Source organism: Mercenaria mercenaria, chromosome 13 (genome assembly GCF_021730395.1).
Source record: "Mercenaria mercenaria strain notata chromosome 13, MADL_Memer_1, whole genome shotgun sequence".
Taxonomy (NCBI): Eukaryota; Metazoa; Mollusca; class Bivalvia; order Venerida; family Veneridae; genus Mercenaria; species Mercenaria mercenaria.
In genome coordinates this window covers 29,592,640-29,620,100 of record NC_069373.1, presented here as the reverse complement: position 1 = coordinate 29,620,100, position 27,461 = coordinate 29,592,640, and the positions used below count along the sequence as shown (strand labels likewise).

Below are 27,461 nucleotides of genomic sequence, written 5' to 3'. Positions count from 1 at the left end.
ATTTGATAAACCGGCAGAAAGGCATACAATGTATTATCATTGCGTAGACTAAAGCCTTGGTTCTGCATACGGAACTGAAATTCATTTATTGAATGGTAATCCCATGACAACAATATTATATTTCTAAAGATAAAACGTGATATTAAAATTGTTCGAACATTAAATAGTTCTAAATAGTGTCTTTAAATCAGCTTGAAATGCGCTGATCTCTTAAAATAAAGGCAACGTCTATAGCCTAGTGGTAGAGGGTCCGCTTCGAGCGCGCGAGGTCGTGGGTTCGATCCCCGGCCGCGTCATACCAAAGACGTGAAAAATGGTATCAGTAGCTTCCTTACTTGGCGCTCAGCATTAAAAGGGAAACTGGCCTCTTCTCTCATACCCTCGTGGAGATTGATCCTATCAGAAATGAGGGGTCGAGAGTGAATAATATAAGTTGTAGAACTTCCTTCACAATCGACCTAAAATGAATTCTGTATAAACTAAAATAAAGGCACACGTAAGACCGTAGCTTATATTTTCGACTGAGAAGATTCATTAAAAGCTTCATTGGGGACAATTTACTTTTGAAAAGATGATTTCCTATAGGCACATATTACAAAATGTTACTTAAGGTCAAAACATTTTGTTAAGCAGAAAAAGTCACATGACGCTATCAATTTACATTTGCCAAAAGTTGCAAGTTTATTCTATAATTTGGAAAAAATCGGAGTTTTATCGAATTTTAAATCAGTGAAGAAAAACAAATGGATCAGAACTTGTAGAACTACCTTAGGCAACATACGGGAAAGATTTTCATGTGACGACTTCAACTTTCGTCAGTATTTTATACGCCTTTCCACACTCCTCACATCCTTGGTTTTCTCTCTCCGCTGTGACTGTCTTAAGTGATCCCGCAGAGCAGGTTTTCTGGCTGAAGCTTAGCCCCTAATATCGCACTTCAATCAAATGCTGATTTATTAAAATAAATTTCCCATAATTTGAAATGTACTGCAATGCTATTGGACAAAAATAATTTCAAACATTAAATACTGTTACAACTGTATTAATAAATTTACTAGTTGCGGACACCTTTTGATATTAGCAGATCTTAATAATTTCAAACTATTTTATAGAGCTTGAGCCGTATTGTTCATTAATAGTAGTGTTTAAGTATAGGTTTGTGGTTTGGCGAAAGAAATTTACATATACTTTGTTATCTCGCGTATGTAATTGGTGCCAAAATTATTTAAATGAAATGAGAAGATTTATTTTTCTAATTATTGGCTACCTGTTTAGTATTCAAAATTATTTTGTGAACAAATTTAAGCTCCGCATACAGTATGTGACTTACCGGGTAAATAAACGACTGGAAGTAAATGTTGATGGTTTACCAAAATTAATTTCCCAACGACATTTGTTGTTGAACAACGTAGCTTGACTGCCTAAGACATAGCTTTTAGGAAGCATAGATGCAATAATTGTAATTAAGAGTGTGGATGTTCTCCAACAAAGTCGTCAGTGTGGATGTTCTCATTTTAATAATGTTGTTTGTTTTGAAAAAAATATCGTCAGATATCCTTGAAAATAGCAGAATAAAACAATGATTGACTATTATGCTCGTCACTGATATTAAATGAGCGTCAAATCTGTCCTCAATTTATGAAAATACGATCAAAACTCACTTTCTTAGACAAAAGTGTGGTACAGCTCATACCCTCTTTGCCAACTGTTCGCGTTTTCGAGCAATAACCAAGCTAAACGTACAACATGGAACACTACCGCAGAATAGTATACTCCAGGCCGGGCACGGTGCTCTTTATCTCAAGTCGAAAACTGTGGTAATAAAAAAGTTACAAGACTTTTCTGACCTGAATCGACGTAAATTTGTGTGTGGTCAGCTCATTTGCGCTGGGTTTTGATGACGTTGCATTCTTGGTTTCCCCACCGTGTCATTGGTAACGAATAGATTTGGAAATGACATATAGTCTAAAGTACCCGCATGTGTCTCTAGTTTATCACTGGCGTTTGCATTTTTCAAGAAAGTCTTACGTTTAAGAGAACATTCGAGCACAATGCACTTCATGGAAACACTTCCCCATTCACCACACCATATTACATCGCATAAAAAGAGTTTTCTTACATTTCTAATGACTAAATGCTTTGACGGGTGTTCTTTTATGGCAAACAGATGTCAGTGATATCTTAATTAATTATTGCAATCTATAGTTTCAAAGAAATCAGTAATATAAAATTTCGCCTTCCCGGTTCACCAGGTAAAACGATGCACTTCCCGGCTCACCGCCCGTGTGGCATCGTGTTATATGTAGCCCTTCAATTTATTTTGACGCATGGTACTTCGGTTGCCATACTAGCAAAACTAGTATTAAGCAATGAACGTTTATGTCAGTAAAAACAGTGTTTAATTTACCTTCAAGGGCTATATTATGACAGATTTACTCTTTCTTTTTCAGATCACAACAGAAACACCGGAGATATTCTGTTTATCAGAATTAAATTATGAAGCTAAACATTTGGGGTTTAGCAGTATGATATCCGTAGACAGATGAACATAAACTGCATATAGTAATACATGCATTTTTTGGGAATAAAATGACAAGTAAAAAAAAACAGAATTGTAGAAAGAACAATACCCGCTTGTTGTGGATGTTTGTGAAAAAGTCAGAAATGAAGACCACAAAAGTAGTCGTTGTTTGAGGCTCATTCACTGGCAATATGTGCAGACACCGTTTAAAACAGCTCACTGTTACGTGTGACCACTACCGTACAATAATTAGCCATGGACAGCTTTTGTCAACGGAATTTAATGTGATTTTGCGTGACCAAACAATTGTGAATTTTTATTGAAACATGTTTTGTTTTGTCTGTCTGTGTTGAAGTCACAGAGTCTTGTCAGTGCCTCTCCTTTCTTCTAAATAACATTTGACAGATTTTGATGAAAGGCAACAGCAGTATTAAACTTTGTATGAAATGTAGTTGACACTAATGCTCATAACGGGTAAAACACAACAATGTTAATATTCTTGTTATCTCTATGTTTCGGTCAATAAACGTTCACAGAATATACTACATTGCCACTTTATCAATTTGCGTGTGTTTTTAATGAAATTTCTGAGTTATAATTAGCGTAGTTGCGCAAAACCTCAACATTTACCAGTTTAATGGTTTCAAGACCTATTATATTCTGATTTTGTTGATCTCCACTTCATGTCTTTCTGTGGTGTCTGACTATTTCCAATTGTTGAGAATATGTGACATAGAGATGTACACTTCTTTTTGATCGAAGAAAATTAAAGCATACATTGTGGAAAGAATGTGTCAGATATTCGATCTTATGAAACTTAAGGTGAATTTCATTTTTTTAAATGTTGAGTTATAAAGAATTACGTCCAAAGTTAATGAAACGTTATCATTATACTCGTATTTATAAGTGTGTATAAAATTTAGAATTGCTACAATCAAGTAATAAATCTACTTTCGTTGATTTGTGTAAATATATAACATTAGCTGATAAAAAGGAAGATGTTGCTATGTCTTGAGAGTGTATGTGCGTATTGTTTATGTCACAACGGCTTCCACTGTGTAAGCGTTTAAATAAAAAATCAGTAAAATTTCCTGTTTTAAATAATCTTTTATACAACAACATTTTCAACAACAAAACAGTTTAAGAAAAGCAAAATAATTTACATTGCAAGTAAAATTGTTCTACCACTGTTCAAGCTCACTTCGAGTTTTAACATGTAATTGGGTGCACTAAGATTTGCAAGCAAAATCTGAACATTAGTCAAATGTTAAATCCTGAACCGTTTTCTAGTGTAGATTCAATCGATGTCCCATTCTACTACGTGGTAATTATAATTCGGTTGCAGTCACTCTTGGTCTTTCCCTACGCACATCTAAAACTCTTTAATAAGAACATTTCGTTGGCGCGATACAGTAATTTCTCATTTTTCCCGAGCAATTGTGATGATCACGTGGCCCTGAAACGTTAAACAAAATTAAATAGTAGCATATCATTAAAAACTAAACTGCATTGGTGCGACTTTATACCTTTAAAAATATATTAAAAGATTGCTCCTTTAAAAAACAGCACATGATAATAATTTAACTGTATAATTTTGAATTACTTAGCATAATTATCAATGCAAATTCTTATTTGTCTCGTCGAGTCTTGCCTTTTACTCAAGTTCGGAATCAAAGCCATCATACTCGACTATTTTCGATGACACGCCATATATAGTTACCATGAAAAACAAATTAGAGTAACAAGTTAACTAATGGTTTCCAAAATACTTTCTATTTATATTATCATGTGATGAAGTGCCTATCTAACTATACCCCTTATTAAGGTTTATCTACTGTAACATTATTGAAATTAAATCAGTTATTTATATCCATACCTTCAAGCAGCAACCGACATAGTCGTGACAAAGTTTGGTACGGAGACCTAGTTGAGCGTTGAAATCCTTGTCTGGGGTAATTCCTTTAGAGGATGTTCTCCACTTCTCAAATATTATGTCGTACAGCTTTTGGAAAATATAATACGTCAATTATGTCTTGCATGCCGATCACTCAGCAATCCTTTTTAACATATAATGACAATTCCATTGATGCAGACTAGAAGTTTTGTTTCCTTTTTCATCTTTCATGTACCTAAAATAACAAATATAAGGAAATGATAGAACACAATTATATCACACATATGCACGTTTATAGTACACAACATATGTTCAAGATATGCCTCGTTCTTTTAATATTATCTTCAAATGCTTAAATGAAGTTTACGGACCATCTAGTGCAAGCACTCTAACAATCAGTTATTCGAATTAATAGAACTTCCAGGCAAGCGTGATCACATTTACATGAGCACCAGCCCGATGTTAGTCATGCTGGAAATTGGTGAGCCGGGAAGGACATCAATTCAGTTGGTGAACCGGGAAGGCGAAATTTTAGTTTACTGATTTTTCGGAAAGTTTAGATTCTAATGACTAATCAAGGTAACACTGACATCTGTTTACCATAAAAGAACACCCGTCAATGCTTGGATTTATCAGAAATGCATGTAAACTCTTGTTATGCGACATAATATGATGTGGTGAATAGGGAAGTGTTTCCATGAAGTGCATTGTGCACGAATGTTCTCTTAAACGGAAGGCTTTCTTGAAAAATGCAAACGTAAATGATAAACTAGACGCATGTGCGGGTACTTTCGACTATATGTCATTTCCGAATCTATTAGTTATCAATGTAATAATCGCAACTTTACTCACCGAATCGAGATGTTTTGACACAAAAAAGCCGCATCGGGAAGTGTGGCGCGCACCTGTTGATGACGTACTATACCACCCCTGATAAAGATTCTAATTAACAGACACTGTTTCTGAAGATTTGGACAATTTCGAAGAAAATGACTGAACATTGGTAATTGATACCCCGTCTTCAACATGTAATCATAGTTTATTTTTGTAAATGTGCACTGTGAATTTTGTATGCAAGTGTGGAACGTCTCGTGATAGAATTTCAACGGTCATTCTTCCCTTAGCATAAAAAGATCAAATTATCATAATTATAATAATCATAAATGAACATAAAAATTTTTGGATATAAATTGCATGAAATAAATATTTGACATATATGGATGTTACGGTTTTAGCTCACGTCAGTGTATGACATAAAGTTATGAAAAGTTTAAATGACCGAAAAAGACATCTAGTGATAACGTATTAATGAAATATGATTATGAAATAACTAGTTTGGTTATTCTCTTTCCTAACTTGATGTCTACGAACCAATATAGTTCTTACAGTAATCTAGGGGAAATAACCGAGTTTGTGCAGGTAATGGTCGTGAAAAACTCCGATAATATTAAACAGTAGAAGCCCAGCAAACACACAACGTTAAGACAACGTTGTGTTTTAGTTGTATGTTAGTTATGTTATTTTACAACGTTGTGACAACGTTGTAACAACGTTGAGAACTATTCAAAGTAGTGATTTGAAATGTATAGGAGAAAGCCCTATGCAAGCAATGTGTGAATGTACTGAAAAGACCCTATAAAAAGACACACTGAGTTTTTATCTGAATCTTGTAAAATCTACAACGTTAGTACAACGGTGTGCAAACGTTGGGCTACAACGTTGTGTACGTAACAGTGCTGTAACGTTGTCACAACGTTGTTAAGTAACGTTGTCACAACGTTTTACTCAAGTTTGAATCACAACGTTGTTAAGGTAACGTTATATTAACGTTTTTACAATGTTGCCAATTTTCAGTGAAAGAGTAGTTATGAAAGTATATTCAAAACTGACAGTTGCCTAGAAAAGCCTGCCTACTAGTGGAGCTATCGAGGTCGCCTGCTCAGCAGCTGTCAACTGCCTCATACAAGAACTGCTTTGCTACTCCCTTATATACTAATTTTTTTCGCTCGATTGTGAAGAATAAAGCTTTGAGTCCGTATCCGGGAAAACCTTCGTTGGAATGGCGTTTAATGAGGACGTTAACTGTCATGACCCATTATTAGGGTTCAAACCCACGTCTCCGTGGTAAGCAGCCGGCACCTTGTCTCCAACACCACCACTCCCCTTCTGCCGCAAAACAATGCCAATTTTATAGATAATTTGTACAGCATATGCTGTATGCAGGTCTAGAATTTTCTCCTTTTTTTTATAGATATTCTGTAAATATATGTACAATCCATATAAATCTGAAGTCCAGAAGATTTTTCAGTATAAATTTATTTAGACTGGTTGTATGAGATCTGTTAAAATTACAATTTAAATCATAACTACAAGTTAAAATGAAATTTTTCACTCATTACATTAGCATGTAGATCTAGATTAAAAACATAGAAATTATTTTATACAGATGGATCACTTTATTTTTTTCACATTTTCCAAAAATTCAAAGTTGTCAATATTGACAGAAAATCACACAAAGAAACCTTCATATGCATTCTAAGTTTATCCCTGCAGTTTTGACTAAACTGTAATTCAGATATCGATACATGAATACACCAAATCTTTAATTAAATTTATTGACCGAAAGATGTTTAAATTTTCGGATAGAATTGAGCTTCTTCTAAAGAGCAGTTCAGCTCAAAGGAGAAATATACTGTCCAAGTTCCCGAATATTACTGCGAGTGTCAATTTTTAGAAGAATATGCCCCCGGCCCCTACCCCACCCCCGCCCTATCATACCTAGGCTTAAGCAAATTATGTATTTATGAGGGTACATCAGAAATACTGATGACCTGAACTTCAAACTTCTGAAAAATAAGCTTGTTTCTTGAAATAAATTAGGTTATTTTAGTGTCAATATTTTGTTGTTGTTGTTGTTGTTGTTGTTGTAGTATTTCATTATGTAAAGCTGACTTCGTAGCGATAGGTTCGAATCTATATTTTGCATTTATAATTTCGTTTATTTTAATTTAAGTTGTCGAATATACTGTAATATCATTGAACTTAAATATTTTTTCGTAAATTTACTTTGAGTATCTCCTTCTTAAAAAGAAACGTTGATTCGGATGTACTGAGACCTGAATATCTGCATGCGCGCCCATGTTTACAAAAGGAATGTCCAGTATTTTTGGTGTCTTTCGGTGATACTTTTACACATTAGAACAACTGAATAAAATCTCCTTTCAATTAACTATCGATATATCTATTATTTTACGTAAGACTGAGGTAAGTACATATAAATTATAATACTTATACTCTGATCTATCTTGATAATTCTTAAATTCATTTTGGCGCAAATTTAAGTTATCCCAAGATTTGGGCCAAGTCAAGATTTTGTTGCAGATCAAATAACCTACATATGCGTTCGTTAACAGCAACATGAAATTTATTCAGTAAAAACCCTAAAGTCTAGTTTCTGTAAAGAAAAAAAAAGAATGCAAATTGCTGCCCTACCCCACCGACTTCTGTTAAACAAGAAACTTTCCATATAATATTCAGCACTGGTAAAGGTAAGTTTTATTTACCGTCGCTTGGTGAAACAATTAACATAAGCTCTCTAGAGCTTTTCTGCAACCCTATATTAAGAACAGTTAAAACCAATTATACCTCACCCCCTGCAATTTGCTGGTACCCATTTACAGCTTGGTCGACAGAGGCAATCGTGATAAAAGTGCCTTGCCCAAGGACACACCGCAGTGGGAGTAGCCAGGATTCGAACCAGGGGCCTTCACCTCCGTAGGAAAGCGTCTTAGCCCTTTCGACCAATGCGTCCGCAACTATTTAATTTCTGTTTCGAAGTCTTTCAGTGCTTTCACGGGATCTACTTTTCAGATTATATTTACAGCACAACAGCACAATGTTATTTTATCTACAGACAATAAAATAAATATTGATTTGATTTGTTAAGTGCTGTGTGGCGGCCATAAAAAAGTTGCCCCAACTTCATTTCAGTGTTGATATATTTTCAGGTCCTTCGGGATCATTGATTTCAACTCATTTACTGATTTAGATTTGAAGTTTGAATACTGCTTAAGCTGGTGATAGGGGGCGTGGGCAGTGTTGCATTATCCATAACTGCTCATGAACAGACTCAATCAAACTGAGCCTGCAATTTTCACTGTTTGTTAAAATTGTTTTTTTCTCGGTGCTTCCAAGGGATCTACTTTTCAGATTATATTTATATTTTTAACTATATAAGTATTAAATCAGAGCTTCAGATAAGCTGCGTACTTATGAAAATAAATTTTCAGAAAACCTGATTGAATTAATAAAATTAACACAAGGATGTGTCTAGCCGTCCGGGTTTCCGAATGCCTAGTCTGAGATTTAGCCGATCTAAGATCCCTTTAGCAGACGGCTAGCAAATCCTCAAGGATTTTCTAACCATCTGGTAATAGATTTCCTAATGAATAAGTAATGATACCTGTTATTTACTAAAAAAATATAGATGTCGATACTCGTCTGCAAACAAAACTTTTGTGTGAATACATACTACAGATTTACTTTTAATCGTGCATGTAGATACGAAGACTTGCATGTCAGTACTAAGGTTATATTATAAACTCATTCTAGTGTGAAAGCTAAGTCAGGTTTCTTTGTAAATCTTCAGGCCTTTTTACATGGAGAGGTGGCAAATACCTTAAATGGTATGATCCTCATGCCAAGTGGGACAGGAGAGGTCGTACAAATGCATGTAAATACCGAAACTTGCATGTCAATTCTAGGTGCATCAAACATGGTAAACTAATTCAAGTCTGAAAGCTACCTAAGTACGTCATACATAGTAAAACCAATTCAAATCTGGAAGATATCTCGTGTTTCTTTGTCAATCCTCAAGCCTGTTTACATGGAGAGGTGGTGAATACCTTAATTGGTCCAATCCTCATGCCAAGTAGGACAGGAGAGGTGGTACAAATGCATGTAGATACCAATATTTGCATGTCACTACTTAGTATGTCATTGTAAACTAAATTCAAGTCTGAAAGCTACAGTAAAACCAATTAAAATCTGGAAGATATCTCGTGTTCCTTTGTCAATCCTCAGACCTGTTTACATGGAGAGGTGGCAGATACCTTAAATGGTTCGATCCTCATGCCAAGTAGGACAGGAGAGGTGGTACATATGCATGTAGATACCAAGACTTGCATAATGTAAATACCTAAGTACGTCATACATAGTAAAACCAATTCAAATCTGGAAGATATCTCGTGTTTCTTTGTCAATCCTCAAGCCTGTTTACATGGAGAGGTGGTGAATACCTTAATTGGTCCAATCCTCATGCCAAGTAGGACAGGAGAGGTGGTACAAATGCATGTAGATACCAATATTTGCATGTCACTACTTAGTATGTCATTGTAAACTAAATTCAAGTCTGAAAGCTACAGTAAAACCAATTCAAATCTGGAAGATATCTCGTGTTTCTTTGTCAATCCTCAGGCCTGTTTACATGGAGAGGTGGCGAATACCTTAATTGGTCCGATCCTCATGCCAAGTAGGACAGGAGAGGTGGTACAAATGCATGTAGATACCAACATTTGCATGTTACTACTTAGTATATCATAGTAAACTAATTCAAGTCTGAAAGCTATAGTAAAACCAATTCAAATCTGGAAGATATCTCATGTTTCTTTGTCAATCCTCAGGCCTGTTTACATGGAGAGGTGGCGAATACCTTAATTGGTCCGATCCTCATGCCAAGTAGGACAGGAGAGGTGGAACAAATGCATGTAGATACCAAGATTTGCATGTCGCTACTTAGTATGTCATAGTAAACTAATTCAAGTCTGAAAGCTATTACATGTTTCTTTTGTCAATCCACGGGCCTGTTTACATGGAGAGGTGGCGAATACAATGTACCGTAAATGGAATGATTCTTGTGCAAAGTAGGACTGAGAAGAGGTGGTACAAATGCATGTAGATACCAAGACTTGCATGATGTAAATACTTAAGTACTTCATACAATATAGTAAAACTAATTAATTTATTTAGGTTTTACGGCACACCAACACAGTATAGGTTAAAAATATTCAATTCAAATCTGAAAGCTATCTCATGTTTCTTTGTCAATCCTCAGGCCGGTTTACATGGAGAGGTGGCAAATACCTTAAATGGTTCGATCCTCATGCCAAGTAGGACAGGAGAGGGTGGTACAAATGCATGTAGATCCCAAAGATTTGCGGGATGTAAATACCTAAGTTTGTCATACGTCGTAAAAACCAATTCAAATCTGAAAGATATCTCGTGTTTCTTTGTCAATCCTCAGGCCTGTTTACATGGAGAGGTGGCAAATACCTTAAATGGTTCGATCCTCATGCCAAGTAGGACAGGAGAGGTGGTACAAATGCATGTAGATACCAAGACTTGCAGGATGTAAATACCTAAGTTTGTCATACATCGTATAAATCAATTCAAATCTGAAAGATATCTCGTGTTTCTTTGTCAATCCTCAGGCCTGTTTACATGGAGAGGTGGCGAATACCTTAAATGTTACGATCCTCATGCCAAGTAGGATAGATTAGGAGAGGTGGTACAAATGCATGTAGATACCAAGACTTGCATGATGTAAATATTTAAGTATGTCATACATAGTAAAACCAATTCAAATCTGAAAGCTATCTCACGTTTCTTTGTCAATCTTCAGGCCTGTTGACACGGAGAGGTGGCGAATACCTTAATTGGTATGATCCTCATGTCAAGTAAGACATGAGAGATGGTATAAATGCATGTAGATACCAAGCTTTGCATGATGTAAATTCTTAAGTACGTCATACCTAGAGATCTAGTATCATGGCTATATATGGGAGTCACATCAGTCTGTCCATCTACAGTTAGGTCTCCTAAACTGCTCTCTAAATTTTCAAATAATTTTACATGCACATCACCATCATGAGCGCAAGGAACACGTGCATTTACATGTAACTTTGACCTTCACCTTGACTTGAGATACTTTTTAAAGTCAGTGTCTTCAGAAAATAAGCAATTTAGGTGCCGTATGATATGAAGGTATTCATCACCTTCAGTGATAGCTCTAGTTATTTAAATTTTAAAGATTTAATGACTGAAATTGAATCATTTGATACCATTAATGGCATAAAAAGTTTATTCAGTGAGTACTGTCTTGTTCTTATAATGCGATCTACTTTTGTCAATACGATTGCTGTAGAACTGATTGGACCTACATATTTACAACAGTTTAACTGTTTTGTTTCCTTTTTACAGTCCCAATGTTATTGCAATTCGGTAGCAAAGATGTTGACATCACATGTCGTCTGATGATGAGTTTTACAGGATCGAATAAGGTTTGGTCATTGTATTCCCTGAAAGGAACAAGAGGAGAAAAGAAACTGGAAGACCTGCATGCCTATCCGCAGCCCAATGCTGGCTGCAGGTCAATATCGAGTAAGTTCTGTATACTGTTACAGTGTGGAGTAAATTTGTTTTTAACATGTCCAGAGAAAGAGGATAGGTAGCTTGGTAATTAAAAAAAAAACATGTTTAGAATATTGATAACATAAATCATCATCATTGACAGGTATTTTTTTAGGACAATTCAGAAAAGAAAAAACTCAGCTGGGCCTCATGTTCTCAAACCATTTTTCAGTCTCATTTGTTGTTTTATCTAAAACATAATCAATCGGGAATCCATTTAAATAGCTGTTTTAAATCTCATTTGTTGTTTCATTAATAGAATATAAGATTTAAATTAACATACATGTGAGCATGGCGCCTAATGTGGATGCCTTTTTTGTGATAACGGCAATTTGATTACAACTTTTACACCACTGTAATGATTTTTTTTTCAGATGCTTTTATGAAAACTCATAAGACAATAACAAAAAAAAGAAGCTGAGGATGCTGTTTTTGAAACATGTTCCATTCAAAAATGGTGGATTGAAATTTAAGGTAGGCTTATAGATTCTATTGCTTTTCTATTGTTCAGTGTTGATGCTTTTTGGATAAGTCGGAAAATTTACAACATTAAAACAGCACTTGCTTTGAAGGGCAAACTGACTTAGGTTACAGTTAAATGTATCTTAAGATCAGTGTAACTTGAGCTCTTGATAATCTTCAGCTTAACTTCTTTATTTTTGGTGTTGCACTAAAAAGGCCAGCATAATTTGATTCAGAATTTACTGCAGGATTCAGGATGGTTGAACTGATATAAAATTAAAGAACCAAATCTTCATCCTTAAAGATTGCTTAAAACATAAATTTAAGTTTCAGAAACAATTTAAACAAATAATGTGTCTTTGCTCCAGAATCATTCTATCACTGACATTGTTTTACACAAGTACTTAATGAATTATATTAAAACAAAAACATTCAATATTATTACAGAAAGGTGTGACGGGTGCGGCTACTGCAGGCAGGGAGGATTTGACGGTCAGCCAGAGGATTTGGAGATATACTGTAATGTCTTTAATGTGGACTTGCGTGTGATTTAAGTTTTCACAAGGGTTTTAGTGTGTGTGATAGTATGTCAGTTTTCAAAATTGAGCTATGACAATTTGCTCAAACTACATAACTCAAAGAACTTTGAAGCGGTCTTGTAGACGTCATGAGCTTTTGTTTTATACCATTATTGGTGATATAGGCCCATGATTATATACTGTAGAAAGTGAACAAGTTCACTGCTCGATACAGATAATCATATGGCCTGATCTCTGAATGATATTTATGAACCAAAAGAAGGCATACAATAAAAACATACTGTAGTGATTTAAATTATTGATATTGTTAAACTAGATCTGGGCCTGTATTCATAAAGGATCTTAGTAAAAAAAATGATCTATAACTTAATATTCTTCAATTAACTCAAAAACTTTTCACGCTCTCATTACCAACTTTTAGTAACATCGATCCATCGGAAAATCGATAAATTTGCCTATATAAACAAAGAAGGAAAAAATCACTTAAACTTAAGTAGAAAAAGTTCTATTTGGAAAACAAAAATTCGATACCCCACAAATTAAAGTTTAATCTATTCCGGATATTATGAATATTTATTTTAAAAAATATTTTAATATTTGGTTGGTCCTTTTTTACTTTAAATAGACCCACCTCAGTTCATATAGACTCTGTAGGAAACGGGTTAAAAAATTTGACTTTTTCAAATATAACAGATAAAATGAGATATTTTCCGCAAATAATCAAAAATTCGATACCCCTAAAAATGTAGAAAAATTATTCAATTTTCGTTATGTGTAATTTGTTTTAAATTTGATAACGGTTTGTTTGGTCCTTTTTGCATTTTAGTGTGTACAGTGAACATTTCTTTAAAAATCCGGCTTTTTCCGCCGTTATCCGTAAGTACTCGGAAGCTGTTACGGAAAATATTGTCGTCTGCTAGCCTGACTTTGTCGATTCAAGTTGTTATAGCTCAAAGCCTATGAATTGTAGGCAACTTCACATTGACAAAAAAAAAAAAAAAAACAACAAAAAAAAAAAAAAAAAAACAACAAAGAACTCAGATTGTAATAAGACAAATTAAAACAAATTAATTGTTGAACTCAGAAACTCCGAAACCTAGATCTGCTGTCGTTTAAAATAACGCTATGGGGGATTAAGTGTTCAATTCGCATTTATAAAATATACAAATGCTTTTAATTTTCACCGCAAAAAAAAAGATACTTAAAGCAACTAATTCTCACGTGTTACCGTAAAATATAGTCTGTCAGTAATTGAGTTTCAAAGCATTCTTAAGAAATATAGCGATAATTAATTTCCAGATACCTATAGTACCTATATTATTTTTTGCCTCTGGTGACTTTTTTATTGCCGCGGCGGTCAGGGTCCGATCTCCAACGCGGTCAACTTTTTTTCCTCATATGGGATTTTTCTAAATAATTTTGAAACAAAAAAAAATCATTTTCTATTATTCATAATTTGACCAAACTTTAATTTGAAAGATAGCCTTGATGAACTGATAATTCTGCTTCTTTCCGAATCTACTTTGTATATATTATTCTGTATTCTTAAATTAATGCATGTTTTTGGTACATTCTTAAATCATTCGTTTAAAAAAATGCGATATCTATTATTTGTTTTAGTCCCAAGATTGCACACAATCACATCAAGCATAAAATAATTTAATTGTAACAAATATCTTAAAATTACCCTTTGACTTTTATTGTGTATTACAATATTGCCTAGGGGTAAACAGTATCCGTTCAGTGTTGTTTCAAGCCGGGTCATAAAAATATGTTACCCCACTTACTACAAGTGATAGGTATTTTTATGGTTTTATGGTTTTTGCGTTTTAATATATTTATTTCACTTTCTTCTGTCTTTATATAGTCTTTTCCCTTTCTTTCAGGAACTCTGTTTTTACGATTTTTACACTTATTTCATGAATCGTATGACAGTACAAATTTAGAATTCACGTCGTTAATAGAGCTGTTCCGTAAATATTTACTGAGTAAAGCTCTTGGCCCAAATTTCACGAAAAAACTTATAATTGAGTAAGTCTGCTATTCTAAAATTGAGATATTGATTAAGTTATTGTTATTTAATGTTGATTTTTTCCTGTAACGATATATTTATAGTTAAAGTATACTATGGTAGTAGTATTTGTGAGCAGTATTTATTCAAGTCACGCAAATATGATATTTCTATTTAGGCACGATATAAGAAGCTTAATCCTTACCATGCTAAATTACAATAATAAACTTGTCAATCTTTCAATTTGGACAGTACTATGAAAAGGGTGCATACCAAAAAGTTACTGGTTGAAGGCAGACAGTGCAGATGATGATCAGTCTGCACATCCGTGCAGACCTGCACATCCATGCAGACTGATCATGATCTGCACCGATCGCAAAGGAAGAACAAATCGTGTCCAGCATGGTAAGGGTTAAGTATTTCCTTTTAAAAGTATAAGTTTTATTTCTATACTTCTTTTTCTTTAAAGCGACTGGTCTCCAAATCGTTCGACAACAAAAATACTTTTTAGATATCTTGAAAAAAAAGCTATATTTCTTATGAAGGCTTCAAAATTTAATTACTGACAAACTTTATGTTACGGAAATACATGAGAACTTGCTGTTTTACTACCCTTTACGATAAAAATCGAAAAGCGTTTAAACTTAGTGATTTAGAATTTTGAAAATATTTTAGAAACAAAAGCTCATACTCTAATGTTCATAATATGTTATGTGAAAGAAAGCGCGTATAGAGGAAGTATATACGCTTTCTAAATATTTTAGATAACATGTTCATATTCATGAATATTTATTTTATTTACAGACAGTTTCTTGTGCGTAAATATTTCTTTTCTGTAAATATATATATGTTAGCATGATGTTTCATGTATTAACAAGAAAGTAAATCTATGTGTTCGATGTATAAAATGTAACGATTTCTAAATATTTCAGATAACATATTCATATTCTTAAATATTACTTTTATTTGACAATTAATAAAGTATTATATAATGATTTTCACTTTAATAATTATTAAAACTTCATTCAGGTATATCATATAGAAAACCGCCCGCCTGTAAATGCATCAGATAATGACCAAAGCTGTTAACTATCGATTTTTGCCCCCGTGTTACTACAACAACAACAATTAGTACGGAAATCAACGAATCCGTTTGGTAGCGATGATATTGGATTATTGGTTTTATTGATTTTATGATAGGTAGATCTGCCCCGCTTTATCGGTTTAGAGATGTTACTAAAAGTTGGTAATGTTTAATATTTCACAGCATGACTACAAACTTGTATATTATACCAAAGAAAAATAGATTGGCAACTTGAAAGGCGTATAGAGCAAATCTCGCCAACATCACATGGCAACTGAATGAGATCTCGTTTTAGTAAGCATATTTGATCACAATTGATCATCAGCAAATGCTTTGAAATAAGAAAACTTGATCGTTTGTGTATAATGCTAATGGTACTTTTTTAATAATGTTACCAGTATTTTCTACACAGGAAAGCAATGAATTTTTGATTGGAAGTCTGAGAAATCAACAGTTGTTGTAAAATGGGCTCGATTCGGTTTATTACACGCCAGTGTAACATTAAATACTGACCACGTTGAAAATTGACCCCATAGATCCTTTTCAACGTTGAGAATTGACCCCGTCAACATTTCAACATCAAATTTTGATTAAAGGGTCATTTTTCAATGTTGAGAATTGACCCCGTCAACATTTCAGCATTAAATTTTGATCAAAAGATCCTTTTTCAGCGTTGAGAAATGGCCCAAACAACATTTCAACATTAAATTTTGATCAATGGGGTCAATATCTAATGTTAAACTGGCTGTACTGCCAGTTTAATACTTCAGTAAGCATCTGTTGATTTGATCACGACTGATCAAATCGGCAAACACTTTGAAATAATATAACGCGCTAACACGAGCTGATGCAAGACTCTCCAGTTGCCATATTACTGTCAAATCGCCAAATAGTGGAGCGCGCTGTCTTACAGACAGCTCTTTTTGTTGAGACCCCTTAGAGAATTTCAAATTTGTTGTCGCAAATCTTCACTCTGATGTGTTGCACACAAGTTGCATCCATATAACCATGGTCAAGGTCACACTTTGGTCAAAGGTCAAAAGAGAGTTGATTCTAACACATTCTTTGTTTATTCTTTTACTATTTTTTATCAGAAAATCAAATTATTGATCGTCTGCGTTACTTAAATTTTGTTTTTTTCAAAAACTGTCAAAGGTAACCATTTGAAACTTGGAAAACTTGTTCACTTTTACACATTTTATTCATTGCAATGCAGGTAACCCTGTGATTTGTTTTTACAGAGGTAATACCTCTTACTGCCTGTCAGTCTCCAATTTTTCAATACAATGTAACAAGGTATTTTTCTTCTTTACAGTGGTGACCTCATTCTGCTGACTAGGTGACTTTCAATGATTTTTTTGTTGAGCTATTGCACTTTTTCGACCTTAAATTTTCAGTTTTTTTTTTTCAATCCAATTACCCAGTATCTTATCATAGGTATTGTCATGATACTAGACATAATTTATTGTGATGACCCAATTTGTTAGACAAGAGGAGGTAACTCTATAAAGGATCATTTTCTAAGAATTATTGCCCTTTTTATACGCCCGTTTGAAAAATTGGACGTATTATGGGAACGCCCCTGGCGGGCCGGCAGGTGACGTCCGGAGCATATCTTTTTCATGCATGGAGGGATTTTGATGAAACTTGGCACAGTTGCTCACCATCATGAGACGGAGTGTCATGCGCAAGAACCAGGTCACTAGGGCTGTTCAGAGTATGTGCATCCGTGCGTGTGTCCGGATTTGATTGTCCAGACTGTAACTTTGACATGCATGGAGTAATCTCGTTTATATTTGGCATGAATGTTAACCTCAGTGAGACGGAGTCATGTGCAAACCACAGGTTCCTATCTCGAAGGTCAAGGTCACACTTAGAGGTCAAAGGTTAAATTCAATAATGACTATCCGGAGCATTTCTTCTTCATGCATGGATGAATTTTGATGAAGCTTGACACAATTGTTCACCATCATGAGACGGAGTGTCATGCGCAAGAACCAGGTCCCTAGGTCTAAGGTCAAGGTCACAATTAGAGGTCAAAGAATACAAGAATGAAAACTTTGTTCGGAGCATTTCTTCTTCATGCATGGAGGGATTTTGATATTACTTGGCACAAATGTTAACCACCACGAGACAGTGTCATGTGCAAGAACCAGGTCCCTAGGTCTAAGGTCAAGGTCATACTTAGAGGCTAAAGTTCAGATACAAAAATAACATTGTCCGAAGCATTTCTTCTTCATGCATAGAGGGATTTTGATGTAACTTGGCACAATTGTACACCATCATGAGACGGAGTGTTATGCGCAGGTCCCTTATTTAGAATTACCTTCCTTTGTTGTTACTATAAATAGTTTAGGCCTAAAAAAATTTCTTTGTTTCCAGTAACATGCTCAAAAAAATTAGGGTAGGTAGGTCGGAAAATATTTTTTTTTTTATTAAGGGAGACTTTTCGGAAATTATTTTTGTGTCAAAAAATGGATACAAATAAGGAGGTTATGCCTTTAGAGCATCAGTAAGTTGTTTTCTAACATCACTGGCCATGTTTTAAACATAAAAAGTGCAGTTTTTCAACTTTTTGTTAAAAAGTTGAAAAAATATTCTCAAAGGCCATAAAAACATTTAGGGTCGGGCCAAAAATTTAGGGTAGGTAGGGATACCGGAAACAATTTTTGTTTACGCCTTATATTGCAACTTTTTCATTACTAGTCGTAGGGAAAAATGGAGATCACTTTTCTGTAGTGCAACATGCATGATACATCCAATTCTGAGATGTATTTTGACCTGTCTCTACCTGGTAAGATTTTTGTGTGGACTTGCAATTTTTTTTTTTGAGGGGGGGGGGGGGGCGGATTTTTTTTTTAAAGATTAACTTCCCTTAGTTGTTACTATAAATAACTTTTTTGTAATTGATCATATGGAAAAACCAAGACCACCTTTTTGTGGTACAGCATAGATGTTTTTTTCAGTCAGTAACTTGAGAACCACTTTACCTAGAATGTTAAAACATAATAGGATGATTGCACATGCAGAGTTTATGACCCCTATTTATTTTGGGGGTCACTGGACCTGAACATGAGAAACAGTTTCCATTTCATAACTTAAGAACCACTAAGTCCAGAATTTTGAAACTTAGTCAGATGATTGGACTTGCCAAGTAGATGATCCCTTTTGCAGCCAACCATCATTGTCTCTTTGACTTTTACTCCTGTCCCCTATTGACTTCTTGCCTATACGACTATGCATTTGGGGTGACATGCATTTTTCTTCAAAATCATCTTCTAGTTCACCTTTGCTGATCTTGCAGCTCATGAAGTCTGTATTTACCTTGTTCCTGTGGGCATGTCATTGTATTAGATTTTGTTATCGTTTAACTACATAAGCTTTTTGTATTTAATTAAATTGAATTATCGTTATCGTTAAACTACATAATCTTTTTATAATTTTGGACTTGAATTATCATATATTGTTAAACTACATAAGTTTTTTGTATTTGATGGATTTAAATAATTGTTACATATGCTTTAAACTATATTGTATTATCAAGGGGTGCGGTATTCCCATATACTGCTTAAGGGATTACTTTCGTTGTTTCTGAACTTTAACAAATATTTTAGTAAATTTTATAATTAGATCTTGAATTAAAATATGTAATTGAAATTTTGTTTTGCTTATTTATTTAAACATGAGCTGTCAAAAGTAGGTTGTATTTTGGTGGTTTCACAACGTTAACCAACAACGTTGTCACAACGTTGATACGACTCCACATTTTTACGTTGTCACAACGTTGTATCTGACTGCAACACAACGTTATGCCACAACGTTGTCGCAACGTTGACACGACTCCACACTTTTACGTTGTCACAACGTTGTTTCTAACGTTGTCACAACGTACAGCACAACGTTGTAACAACGCTGTCACAACGTTACTGTGCTTCCTGGAAGATACGATGGTCATCATTCTAAAGATTATGACAATCGAGCGCTTCCGTAGAAGTTTGACACGCAAGAAACTCGTGTTTTACATGCAGAATGATACGTGAATCACTTCTTTATCTGCAAAGTTTTATTGAAAACTATAGCACCGTTTCGGTGATATGTATAGGATATCGACCGAGTACGAGGTCTTTCCATCAGAGAAAGGCCGATGTACGAGCTCGATATCCGACTTACATACCGTCTTCTTTCTCAAAATGTCCAGCGGTTACGATTCTGACGAAACTGTATCGCAGGCATAACATCTGTATAATTAACTTGAAGACAGAAAGATTTTCCTGATACAGAATACATTCATGTAAGGAATTATGTTACTTTTAGAAAAGTACGTTTATTCGTAGAAGTTATGGCGTAATAATCTTTCTCGTTCTTCAGTTTATTTGGCTGTAGGAAGTGGAAATAGTGTACATGTAAGGCCAGAAAGGTATGTACCCTATGAAACTTTACCTGAAAGATTTATGCAGGATAATTATCGCCAGCATACCAAAACAGTACTTCGATACCGGTAGGCAATATGAAACCCCGGAAAATGAAATAACTTTCATTTTTGTAGAACAAATTATGCACAACCCCCCACCCCACCCCCCCCTCCCCCCCACAAAAAAACAAACATTATCAAAACTGTTTAAAAATCTTTTACTTAAAGCGTCCATGAAGAAACTTTATATAATTTGACAAAGGTCACTTAAATCCGTCCGTCCGGATCCATATCTAGGAAGTGGGTCGGAATATTTAAATAAAACTTCATAAACATGTTCACCACTAAAGGGAAATGGGACCTATCAATTTTCAACGGAATTATGCCTCTTAGTAGGTTCTATATAAAGTACTATAAATATGGCAATTTCTGCTTCTTATCCTGTGACGTGTTTTTTTTTATAAACTTCTGAGTAATTACCCTTTAGCTTTTTAAAAATCCATATATTTGTACATTACAAACTAACCTATTTGTAGAATTTCATTAACTTTCTTTCATTTTTTTTCACATAAACATTTATTATCAACATGTGAATCTGTGTGCCCACACCCTGTCACCCCAACGCCCTGGTTACATCTCTTCCCCTTCTAAACCCACTCTCTTTTTTTGAAACTTAAACGTACACTTAAAACATTCACTTTCTGTAAAATTGATCCTGACCAAAGAAATTATTTGCTTCTTATAAACATCCTTAACTATTTGCCGGATATATTTCTTTGCAATTTCTCACCACAAACCCATTTTGCGGGGGATACCAATTTGCTTGCTAAAATTTGTGTTACTTTAGATTCAATTGACTGAAAATAACGTTTTGAGTGGACTATGCCGGGAACTGGTGAATTGTATAACTTTTTAGTCTGTCTCAGTGGTAGAGCGGAAAATTCTTTATTTTGACTTCTTATTTTGATTTCACATACATACTTTTTCCATTCATCTTTATGTGGAAATTATGAATTTTGGTATCTTAATCATGCATACATGTAAAGTGCATTTAATACCAAAAAATGTTAATAAAATTGTGCATGTTTTTCTTGAAAATCCGTTTATTTAAACCACTGACTATTTTATTAGGTAATCATCACCATAAAAAGCATGTTATTGAAACATATTTATGCATTTGTTACATGCTATTTCATCACTTTTCACGTGCTCAGGTCTGGGTCAGATCACCTAGACCTCTGCACGAGAATTCTTTTGTTCAAAGAGGTCTTTCAGGAAAATATAGACTTCTGTCTAACAAAAGAAGAGGTATGTAATTAGTTTGATATCAAGTGTATAGCAGTCGCAACTTGACCGCGATGGTTGACCTTCAGCTGATTATTCATATCGATTATTTCATTGTAGAAATAAAGGGTGATGAGGGTATCTATATATATTTATATGGAATTAGTTTGTAGTATCAAAGTATGTATACTTACATTTGATCAGTTAAAACTTTCTAATACACTAATTTATAATTACACAAATTTATATTTCCATTATCTCGTGCAGCTCGTGTTTTACGTAGACTCCTTTTCAATAATAGGTTGTGCCTCATTATGTATTATAATACAAAGGTCAACCATCGGGGTCAAGTTGCGTCCACTTTTTTTTATAGTCGTATACACTAAGCAAAATACTTGTAGCGGGAAGCGAACAAAAATCTGAAATTAGAGCGTACACTGAAGTACGTTGTTCTTTAGAAATACCTCAGTGAACTGCTTTCTTCATACGGAAAGTCTGCAGTATCAGGGAAAACGGTTACAGAAGGGGTTTAAGCCAGGGATCGTCCTGGCAGTAACATCAAAGAAGATTGCTGCTGTAAGATGTCTAATTGATGAAGACGCCAGTAACACAGTGTGCGAGATAGTGTCTTTTCTTGGCATGTCAATGGGGAGAACTCGTGAGATTCTCACCAAGCACTTTGGTTTCAGAAAGGTTTGTGTCCGACGGGTGCCTAACATGTTAATCGGGAGCAAATGGCCAATAAAGTCATATGTGCCAAATTAACTCTGACAAAGTTCTAAAAGTCGAATGATCGCACAATGTCACAGCCCCTAAGAGGAGATGAGATTTGAATACACTCTTCGCGTTGACAACTTACAGTGGCTGCGAAAAGATGACCGTACAGCAATAATTGCAAAAATAACCGTGTCCAATAAAAATTGTATTCCAATTTCTTTAACTCAAGAGATATTGTTGTACAAATTCCTACACTGCCAGGAAAGTCAGGAACTGGAAAGTTTTACAGAGACAACGTACAGAAAGCTGTTAAATGAAAATACAAAATAATGTGTCCAAGGACTGGACTTCGTGGTTTCCAGTTGATCCATGACAACGCTGCGGCTCACAAACTAGCCATCATCGTTCACAAGTTTCTGAGAGTTGAAAAAGTGGTACAAATCAATCATCCCGCTTATTCAACAGATCTAAATCCTTGTGACATTTTCCTCTTTCCAAAAGCTAAAAAGGATGCTGGCTAGGCGCAAATATTTATCGAACAAACACTTGGAAGTGATATTTTTTTCATTTACTCTAAGACCATACAAAGGGGAGACTTTTATGCAGTGTTCACCTCTTGGATTTCTCGACTATGGAAGTGCATGAAAGTCAAGGGCTAAATGGATAAAGTAAATTAGAAATTTGTACAAAGTTTGTATACTGGTCATATTCCAGCACGATTGTCAGTAGTTTTGGTATTGCCCTCAAATTAGACACTAAGTGCCTAGTTTTGGAGCGCGAGTTAATAATTTATAGTGTCTACCGATGACTTATGTGTCGTCAGTTAGTCCATCAGTCAACAAAACTATTTGTCGATAATTTTAGTTTAAGCATAAGGTATGCAAATTTTACCCATGGACCTTTCCTGGTATGTCAAAAGTAAATTTTGAGGGCCCTACCCGAAATTGCAGGAAGAGAACTTCTATGGACATATTTTTAAAACCACTAAGGAGGAATAATCCTTTTCTGCTACGTTAGAGAGGGAGAGTGAGTTTTTGGACATTATTTCAGCACGGAGGAACCCATCTGGGTAGAGAGGATCTCTTTTGATATTACGTCAGGATGCGTGGATGTGATAGGATCCCTTTTGACAATATCATTTCACAGACACAGTGAGAGAGGTGAAAGGAACGAGAGGAAGCGAGATGATCTCTTTGACATTTTTCAGGAACGCGAGAAAGGGACAGGGCGGCCACTTTTGACGTTATTGAAGGAACACGAGACAGGGAGATGACCTCTTTGGACATTATTTCAGTAGTGAGAGGGAGGGAGAGATCTTTGGACATTTAAGGAACGATAGAAAAAGAGACGACCCCTTTTGAACATTATTGAAGGAAGACGAGGGAGCCGAAATAAATTAACCAATCGCGAGCTAGCTCGACTTGCGTCTTACATAGATTCTAACCATTGTAAAACTCAAACATACCGGGTGATACAAGATCAATGATTCTATTTCGGCATTATTTACACCAAACGCTGTGTTCTTGCATAAAAACGCGTTCTCGGTGTGGATAAACAAGGAAGAAAGCATGCATTAACGGACGAATTCTCGCGTTCACGTGTTGTTTATACACGTTGTTAGTTATGCTCGTACTTAAGCCCCACAATACACAGAACAATGGATGTTGGCAAGTCAACGTTCTGGCCAAGAATTGGAGAAATATGCCAATACGCCAAAAAGAAGCAGGTTTAGGGACAGCATACTAACTTTTGCTGATGAGTTATGAAATACCAGCTTATGGAATAAGTCATTCCGATAACCCGAATAAGTAAGGCAAGGCATAACTTCTATTCCGTCTAAACAGCTCAGGCTCGGGCTCTAAACAGCATGCTGTTTAGGGTTTCTACACAGGCCTTGTGCTTCTGGAGATGTTAATGCACGAACAAATGTATGTAAACCCTATTTTAAAGTTATACATGCACATTGATCCTGCCGTACAGTATGTAAATTAATGGCCTTCGCGGAATGTTTTGTCAACTTTCCAAAGCGTGTTCCTGAACGTGTACCTGGTAAAGAGCCAGCTTGTCATTTGATAACGCTTAATTTATATTCAGACATGAACCATCATTTTGCAATAGTTTTCCCAGATTTAGTGGTACGATTGAACACTGTCCACTTTTCTACCAACTTTGACTCAGTTGTTTACCTGAATCTTGAATACTTTGGATTCTGGAAATTTGCAATTAGGTTATATAACTAGCGACTGAACTACCTTGAGACAAAATTCATAAACAAGGTAAGCTTTATCTGCTTAATTATTTCCCCTTACAGAAGCAAGCCTCTGTGGCGTACATGCTGCGTATTTGCTGTGTATATGCCGCGAACACAGTAGTACGCCAGAGGAGTATATTTTACATACACCGCATGCCACGTACATGCCGCGTACTATTTCGACGAGTACACAGCATGTACGCAGGAGGTCACTAGTACACTTCAAGTACGCAGCACAGACTCTGAAAATTTAAGGAGTACACTGCATGTACGCAGGAGGGACTTATACAAGAAAATAGTACACTGCATGTACACCGCAGATACTTTGAAATTTGTGCTGTACACTTCATATACGCGGGAAAGACTTGTACAATTTCTTTTGGCATTTATACTTAGTTTTTTTTTATAAGTTAAAGTCTGAAGTAAACTTCATATACGCGGGAGGGACTTGTTCATTTTCTTTTGGTGTTTATACTTTGAATTTTTTTAGGTAAAAGTCTGTAGTACACTTCATGCAGGAAGGATTTGTACATTATATTTTTTTTTGGAAGCAAGAACTTGATTTCCGAGTAACTTTTATCTTAATAGCATAGAATAGTTCAGATTACCGGTATTCTGAACAATGAAACTTTGCCAAACTATTTGCAATGTTCATTTGTGAAGCTTACATCTTAGTGATTTCTGAGCTGCACCTTGCATGCAGTTTAAAAATATATTCTCTGTCATTTTGAATTAATCCTGGAGCTTTCTAACTTGGATAATTGAAAAGCCTTACTTGAACTTCGTTGCATTACATTTTGTAATACATGAAATAATTACCAAGATAATGCCTCAACATACTACGCACACATCGTCTATAATAAATCGTAACACTTATATTTAGTTGCATTAAAGTTGTTTCCCCTTGATGCAGTTACGCCATTTTCTTCAAATGTTTACCAAATTACATGCTACAAAAATTTATTTATTTCATTGAAAAGTGGACGAAGAAAAGCATACTAATTTACTTGATAACATCAATCTACATTATTTTGGTAAGGGTAAATACTTATTGATGCATGTCACTTATCTTTTTTCTGTTTTTTTTCTGTCCAAATGATCAGCATTTGCATACGAAAGTTGGTGGGGTAAGGAATTTACATTATCACAGCAGTTTCGCCACAAGAGTACACAGCATGTATGCAGCAGGAGTACACAGCATGTACGCCGCAGGACTCTGGCCAGGAGTACACAGCATGTACGCCGCAGGAGTACACCGCATGTACGCCGCAGGAGTACACAGCATGTACGCCGCAGGCTCATTTGCATGTGAAAAGTGTATGTGCCGCGTACATGCTGCGTACTATTTCCCGCATACTAAATTCCTCCAGCGTACATCCTGTGTACTATGTAGTCCACAGCATGTACGCAGCAAGTAGTACGCGGCAGAGCTCATTTGCATGTCAAAAGTGTACTACAAACGTACTATCGGTGTATGTGCGGTGTATATCCTGCGTACTATTTAAAGCCCTTGATTTCAGTACACATCATGTACGCATCATATACGCTGTATGTACACAGCAAGAGTACGCAGCAGGCCTTTTTCTTCTGTAAGGGTCCTTAAATAATAACATTTTCTGTTTAAATATGAACACTTTTTTTTCTGCGAATTATGGCAGTTGTTTTCTGTCATTTCGTAATTACATTCTACGACAAATGTCACCTTGCCAAACGTTGCCCGGCGCAGCGTCGTTATGGCGCCCGGCTGCCGAATGCCGTCCCGCCAAATACAAATAAGAAATACTTATGCTATATAGTATGCTATACAAAAAAAACGCTGGAAAGTCCCTGCTGTAAATGGGTAATAATAGTTTTTCATTTATTTCTATTGATACGAAACCAATCCTTGCAATTCAACTTGGCAGTTTTGTCAAGGAATGGGCATCGCTTACATCTCCAATTTCTGGTCTGGAAAAAATCGTTATATTATAAGTTTTCGCAGACTGTTCATAAACAAAGACATTTGCGTAAAACTTTGGAATTTTGTTAGATTTTTCCGACTGAAGAAATTGTTACAAAAATATCTGTAAATATAACGATCTTTTTCAGACCAGAAATCGGAAAGTAACTCATGTCAATTCCTTAAAAGTTGAATTGCAAGCATTGGCTTCGTATCCAAAGAAATGAATGAAAAAAGTTTGCACCGTGGTTATTTTTCCAGCGGTATTGTCTCAAATAATTCCATTGCACTCTTCCGAAGTCTGCTATTGTATAATTATCCGAGAAGAAATCGTACGCCAGTACGTGAATATTTGGGGACAAAAACACCGAGAATCTACCGGCGATTAAAAGGCGGACTTGTTTAAAATAATGTTTCTTTCCAGTTAATTATATGTCAGTCACGGACACCAACTACAATGTAAAATTAAATCAAATTGAAGTGCATATGTTCGTATTTTCGTGAGACATTTTTCGCCCCGCTGTTACGGCTGCAATTATTTTCCTAAGTCGTGCAAATAAAAAATATTTACGTAAATATTATGAAAGGATCGTATCTTTCTATATGAAAAATAAAAATGATAACACCTCTTCTGTTGATTTCATGCAATATATGTTTCCATAAACCCATTTCTATGCTACAAACTCCGACGGATACACGGGTGCAATTTTATCATTCGGAAGAACGCACGCCGTGATAGATGTTTTCTGACAATGTGACCAAAACAAACTCCTGTTGTTGTTATTATAATAAAATTTCGATTAATTTTCTAGCAGGAACTGAGTTTTTATTTAAAATGTTTACAAAAGACGCAATTTGGTTTTAATACCGATTAATAGAGC

At 35.2% G+C, this 27,461-nt stretch overlaps 2 long non-coding RNA genes across 2 annotated transcripts; one reads left to right on the top strand and one right to left on the bottom strand.

The window, feature by feature from the left end:
* Nucleotides 1-2,169: 2,169 nt before the first annotated feature.
* LOC128547858 (uncharacterized) lies at nucleotides 2,170-5,345 on the bottom strand. Its single transcript, XR_008366709.1, has 3 exons — nucleotides 5,268-5,345; nucleotides 4,398-4,650; nucleotides 2,170-3,977 (listed from the first exon to the last, which is right to left on the bottom strand). It is a non-coding gene; the product is annotated as an uncharacterized LOC128547858 (long non-coding RNA).
* A 2,205-nt stretch (nucleotides 5,346-7,550) lies between these two features.
* On the top strand, nucleotides 7,551-13,003 carry LOC123529402 (uncharacterized). The gene is made up of 4 exons (XR_006682124.2): nucleotides 7,551-7,679; nucleotides 11,673-11,852; nucleotides 12,257-12,356; nucleotides 12,792-13,003. It is a non-coding gene; the product is annotated as an uncharacterized LOC123529402 (long non-coding RNA).
* Nucleotides 13,004-27,461: the final 14,458 nt, after the last annotated feature.